Source organism: Narcine bancroftii, chromosome 1 (genome assembly GCF_036971445.1).
Source record: "Narcine bancroftii isolate sNarBan1 chromosome 1, sNarBan1.hap1, whole genome shotgun sequence".
NCBI lineage: Eukaryota > Metazoa > Chordata > Chondrichthyes > Torpediniformes > Narcinidae > Narcine > Narcine bancroftii.
Window position 1 is genome coordinate 264,285,259 of NC_091469.1, and position 6,620 is coordinate 264,291,878.

General features: G+C 41.8%; 1 long non-coding RNA gene across 1 annotated transcript; it reads right to left on the bottom strand.

Moving 5' to 3' along the window:
* Positions 1-450: 450 nt before the first annotated feature.
* Positions 451-6,600, bottom strand: LOC138751397 (uncharacterized). Its single transcript, XR_011349896.1, has 2 exons — positions 5,326-6,600; positions 451-783 (listed from the first exon to the last, which is right to left on the bottom strand). It is a non-coding gene; the product is annotated as an uncharacterized lncRNA (long non-coding RNA).
* Between the last annotated feature and the right edge of the window lie 20 nt (positions 6,601-6,620).

Sequence of the window (6,620 nt, forward strand, 5' to 3'; positions counted from 1 at the left end):
TATCTATGGGGATTGGTGGTAAATTTTCTGGTTGCTTGAGGTTGCGAGCTGCGTGATTGGTGAACGAACGAAGAGGCGCGCAAATTTCAAACTTACATGCATTTCACCTATTTATTTTCCTTGATTTTTTTTGCTTGTTGTTTGAGGCTGATTCCAGATAACAGGGGTTTTACTATATATCATTTTTCTCATGAAGGATCTGCCCCTGAAGTACTAACTCTGCTATCTCTGCAGATGCTGACTGACCTACAGTATTGCCAGCATTTTTTGCTTTTTAATTTTATTTCTGTAGAGAAGTTTTCTCATCCATCTGGTGGAGCTGTTGGCTCATGCCAGCAGCTGCAAGGAAGAAACTGCACAATGTTTCATGCTTGGAACAAATGGCAAATAGTAAATAACTTGTTTTCATCAAGAAGCATCCATTTGTCAATAAATTCCAAAACTCAGATACTCAGATATTCAAGATTCCTTTACTGTTACGTAATAGTATAAAACATAGTCTAGTATACATGAAACTGCCTGGTATCAGGACTGGGCAGTTGAACCCTTCAGAGCAGTCCGGTGTCTCCACTCTCCCAGGTCTGCACCCCTTCAGACTTGAGGACAAAGTTCATTTATTTGATTCATTTGTGGAGTCTGGGTATTACTGACAATGCTGGAATTTATTGCCTAACGATAAACAGCCCAAGCACATGATGACGACCCACCTCTTGAAGAGTTAGAGTACTTGCAGCAGTGGTAATCTTACAGTGTTGATTGATGGGAGATTCCAGGGTTTTGAGCCTACAACAATGAAGAAATAATGATATATGTCTTAGAAGGGGAGTTACTTGAGATGAGGAAGATGACACTCAATAAACTCAAAGAAATTGAACTCACTAACTGGAATCTATTCAACAAGTACAATTCCCATTTTAGCCTTGACCATTCTGGAATCTCGCCACATATTACTCCACTCAAAATCTATTGTTTTACAACACTGATCAGGTCCTATGCAGAGTGTTGTCCAAATATAAAATGCACATTTGTGGTGCTTAGAATTTTACATGCTGAGATAATACTATCCAAGTTACATGACTGTATTGCTGTCTTTCAAATCTTCATAGGACGTAAGAGGACTATTGGGTCAGTAGCTCTCGTAACAATCCCACCCCATTCTCAAATTTCCCATAACCTGCTATCCCCCAGTTTCCATCAACTCCCTCCAGATTCTATCACTCATCTACACACAGGAGCAATTTACAGGACTCATTTAACCAACCGATCTGCGTGCCTTTGAGATGGGAGAGGAACCCAAAGCATTCAGGGGAAACCAGAGCAGTCACAGAGAGAATGTGCAAAGTCTACACAGACAGCGCTGGAGGTCAAGATTGAACTTGGGTTACCAGCCCAGCTGCTGGAACCCTGTGCTACATTTAATAGTTCAAGTTATTGAACTTGAATACAAGTTCCTCTGTGCTACCTGAAATGAGCCAATCTGTTATCTTTGGGATATATGTAGTGTCTTCCATGGTGAAAATGCAAAAAAAAATATAGCTTGAACATTTCTGTTTCCTGTTACTGATTCACTTGCCTTATTGCCTAGAGCAGCCATTCTGTACGTATCTCCTACCAACTACATAAAAAACATGGTCCCTTTAAATGTGCTGTAGCCCCCCAGGAAGACCGTAGGCCCCCGTTGAGAATGACTAGTCTAGAGGCCCCACGCATATCTGAACTATCCTCCCCTATTTGCATATTCATAGAATCTCATGATTTAGGAAGATATCATCTCACTTTCAGTTTGGGAAAATTTCATCTATACACATTTTGGATGAACTTTTCACTATCTTCTTTTAGCTTTTTGATATAAAATGTGCATTAATCTTTGCTGCACTTACAACAATGTATTTAAATAATCTTTGTCCCTCCCTCTTATTCTGTCCAACTCATGACGATTTTATGCTTTTATTGCAAAGCCGAAACTATCATTAACTTAGCATCAAATTTCCCACATTCACATGAATGGGGTTTTATTCTTCCCTTACTCAAGTGTCCCCATTAACATTTATATCTCAATCAGACTCATCTTTTAGTCTTAACCTGTCCTATCACCTGCTTTGCAGAGCATTAATTTTGATCATTTAATGGCCCCTGCTTTTTCCTTTTCACAAATTTCTGCATTTGCTCTGTTCTACTCCCCACCTTTACCTGGTTCCAAAAGGTCCAACACTTGTCCCAACTATAAATTATTTCTGTTGTATAAAAGGTAATTGACCTAAAATATTAGCTTTCTTTCTCTCTGTAATTGATGCCTACTTCTAATCTTAGATTTCAAGAATTTGTAGTATTTTTACATTGACTGATTGAATAATGGCTTTGCTCATTTTCTAACATTAGTGTATAAAGTGTTTTCATATAATATTATAGATAGGCTAATTTCTTTTGATTTTGAAATGGAGTTTTCTTCTAATAGGTTTTCATCTCTTTGTTTTGGGAAGACCATTCAGAAACAAGCAGCTGTTTAATGTGAATGCTGCAAAATTGCTCTACCCACAACTAACCTGAAACATTCATTTTCTAATGACACCAGTATTAACACAGCTTACTTTGGAGTCTCAACTGTTTGATTATGGCCAAGCTATTTAACGTGCAATTTAGGTGCAGATTCATTTGAATATTATTAAATGCCAATAGTCTTAAGGTCATCATCAGGCTGAAAAATAAATTTATTTAAAAGCATATTTATATGCCCAGCTGTGATGAAATCTTTATTTGGACTATTTGCTTCTCACTGCAGTAGTGAGCTAGAACTGCAGGTTCCACATTTTATGTAAAGTTATAGTTCAAGGATCCAATAAATTTTATACCTCGACATACAGCATGGTAACAGACCCTTCCGGCCCGTGCCGTCCAATTGACCTACAACCCTGGTACTTTTTCCAAGGGTGGCAGGAAACTGGAGCACCGGGGGAAACCCATGCACACACAGGGAGAAGGTACATATTCCTTACATAGAGTGCTGGATTCGAACCCAGTCACTGGTGCTGTAACAGTGTTGCACTAACTGCTATTCTAACTGTGCCACCCTAAGTATAAAGAATTCTTAAAATTACAAATCTCTATTTTCAAGCCAGATTGAACAAAAATATGCAAATCAAGAAATTCCTTTTGCTTCTGGGTAAGTTTAAATTTTGCAAATAAATGTTAATTTTCAAGTCATGCGAGAAAAGACTAATGGTTAATCTTCTTTTATAATTTTTCAGATGAAAATAGATATCTTATTTCATGGCACTTGTGTATCTATGGAAACTGTGCTTTACCCTCCAGACAAATGATGAAAGGCTGGCTGGAAAACATAAAGTCCTGCAACATAGCAACAAACCCTTTAAAGTAAAAACACTCAACATTTACATAATTCTTGACCAAGTGTAGGTTATTTACTGTGAGCTGATCAACTGAATCTGTGAGAAGCTGTAGCATCAGGAAGATAATTATTCCACCCTGACAAAAACACTCTAAATAATTTCTCCTTTGATTCATCTAATTTCTCTCAATTCAAAGGCTCCTAGCTACACTTGCCTGTGTGTGGGCTTTGTGGAGCAATCCATGCTGCAAGCTTACACAGGCAAGGCCCCTCAACTCTTCCTACGCTATAATGATGACTGCATTGGGACTGCCTCATGCACCTGCGATTAACTCATCAAATTCATTCACTTCGCTGCCAACTTCCACCCTGATCTCAAACTCATCTGGTCCATCTCTGACAACGTTCTCCCCTTTCTGGATCTCTCTGTTCCATCTCAGGAGACCTGCTTTTCACTGACATATTTTACAAACTACCAACTCTCTCAACTATCTTGACTACACTTCCTCACACCCTGTCCCATGCAAAGATTCTATTCCCTTCTCGCAATTTCTCTGTCTCCGCTGCATCTGTTCCCAAGACGAGGTCTTCCAGTCCACATCATCTACGATGTCTGCCATCTTCCACCATTTCTCCCCCACCACCACCACCAAGTCATCCACATCTCCTCCATTTCCCGCTCATCTGCCGTGGCCCCCTCTGTCCCTAGATACAACAAACACAGGATTTCCCTTGCCCTTACCTACCACCCCACCAGCCTCTGCATTCAACACATTATCCTCTGAAATTTCCAGCACTTACAACAGGATCCCACTACCAGACATAACTTCCCGTCTCACCCTTCTCTGCCTTCCTTAATGACTGCTCCTTTCGTGACTCCCTCGTGGACTCATTCCTCCCTACCAATCCTCCCTCCCTGCCACCTTCCTCCATGGCCACAGGAGGTGTCACACTTGCACCCACACCTCCTCCCTCGCCAGTCTGATGCCTTAAAAAGGCCTTTCAAGTGAAGCAACACTTCACTTGCGTATACACAGAACTGATTTATTTTATCCAGTGCTCCCTTTGAGGCCTTCTCTACATTGGAGAGACTGGACGCAGATGGGAGATCACTTTGCTGAGCACCTTCGCTATGTCCGCACCATGACAGGGACCTCCCAGTTACCAACATTTTCAGTTCTGCGTCCCACTCCCATATTCTCATGTCTGTTTATGGCTTCTTGTACTATCCCAACAAGACCAATGGGAGGAACAAGACCTGATTTTTCTGTCTGGGCACTCTCCAGCCAGATGACATTAACATCAACTTCTCCGGTTTCTCCTTTCTTCCTCCCTTCCCTTTGCCCTGTTGAATGCAGATTTGCTAAGAGTGTGTGGGAAGGATGTAAAGGTCCTTTACATGGTTCATCCTCAGCAACAGAGTGTTAGAGGATTCTCTAATTTACAGGCTGCTCCTGGGGATGCACAATCAGACATCCAGAACTGCTGGAACATCATCAATTTGGTGAAAGTCACACTTTGATCTGCATGAACCCTGTTGGTCTTTCAGCACATGGAGTTGTCACAGGTGTAATTCTGCTGACTCGCAAATTCCAGGCTCCAAGAGTAGGTGCAGAGGGATGCACTGAAGCTTGGCGGAGAAAATGCAGAGGCGCTATGGGAAAGGACCACAATCTAGGGTCTTTCCATTATCGGGCTTTGAAGGGCTGAGCCTGTCAAACAGCAGAGGGAGGAGTAATGACAAGGTGCCATAGTGATGACAATGGTGTAAATATAACTTAATGTAACAATTTACAGGAATGAAAATGTATGGATACGAAACTAAAGGTGGAAAGAGACTTTGAATGGGTTCCTTTTCTAAATAATTTATTGTGAATAAAGTCCATCTTTGGTTACAAAAATTGTTCTTGAATAAAATTACATACCATTTTGTAATGAAATTTACTGTTAGATGAAGTGGTCAACTCTGGTATTCTTACCTGAGAACCTCAAGTGAGATCTGCATTTTGGATTCTTCTTTTTCAAAAGATACATTTCCTTTGAAATTTATAATATAATCAAAATTATAATATAATCAAGATGTCAGAATTTAGAAACTGTAAACTGGGGTAAGTCTGGAGTGGAGAAGAGTCAACATGGAGACCCCAGGACAGGTCTTCAGAGATGTTGACACCAGGAATTTGAAATTCTTAACACTTTCCACTGCTGACCCGTTGATGAGAACTGGTTTAATTTAATTTTAATTTAGACATACAGCACGGTAACAGGCCCTTCTGGCCACAGGTCTAATTACACCCAATTGATCTACAATCCCAGTATGTTTTGAAGGATGTGAGTAAACCAGAGCACCTGGAGGAAAGCCACTCAAACACAGAGAGAACGTACAATCTCCTTTCAGACAGCGCCGGATTCAAACTCCAGTCACTGGTGCTATAATAGTGTTGTGCTAACTGCTATGCTAACCGTGTTTGTGTTCTCCTGATTTCCCCTTCTGAAGTCCCTATTACCTCCTTAGTTTTGCTAACATTGAGTGCCAGGTTGTTGTTCTGGCCCTACTCAACTAGCTGATCTATTACACTCCAGTACGCTTCCTCATTGCTGTCTGTAATTCTGCCGACGACTGCGGTGTCATCTGTAAATTTGTAGATGGCATTTAAATTGCGCCTAGCTGTGGTGTCATGGGAACAGAGCGGGCTAAGCACGTGATCCTAGAGGTGCACCCGTGTTGATTGTCAGTAAGTGGTGGGGGGGGGAAACGTTGTTATCGATTCACACAGACTGTGGCCTTCTGACGAGGAGGTCAAGGATCCAGTTGCAGCGGCCCAGGTTTCGGAGCTCATTGAGCGGCACTGAGGGCACGATGGCATTGAAAGCCGAGCAGGGGTCAATGAAGAGTGGCTTGATGTTGCTGTTGTCTAGGTGATCCAGATCTGAGTGGAGATGCACTCTGCTGCGGAGCAATTGGGATGGTAGGCAACTTGCAGCGGGTACACAGATAAGGGTGAATTCTGGCCATGACCAGACTCTCAAAGCACTGCACCGGAGTAGCTGTTGAGGACTATAGTCGTTGAGGCAGCTCACTCCACTCTTCTTGGGCACCAGTATGGTTGATGCCCTTTGAATCAGGTGGGAACCTCCAACTGCAGTGACTGAAACTATCTCTGACTAGCTGGTTGGCACAGATTTTCAATACCCTGCCATTCAGCAAATAGAAGTTTACACCCAGAGGCTCAACTTTCAGGTGACAAGGGAGGACAGATGCCTATCCAAGGTA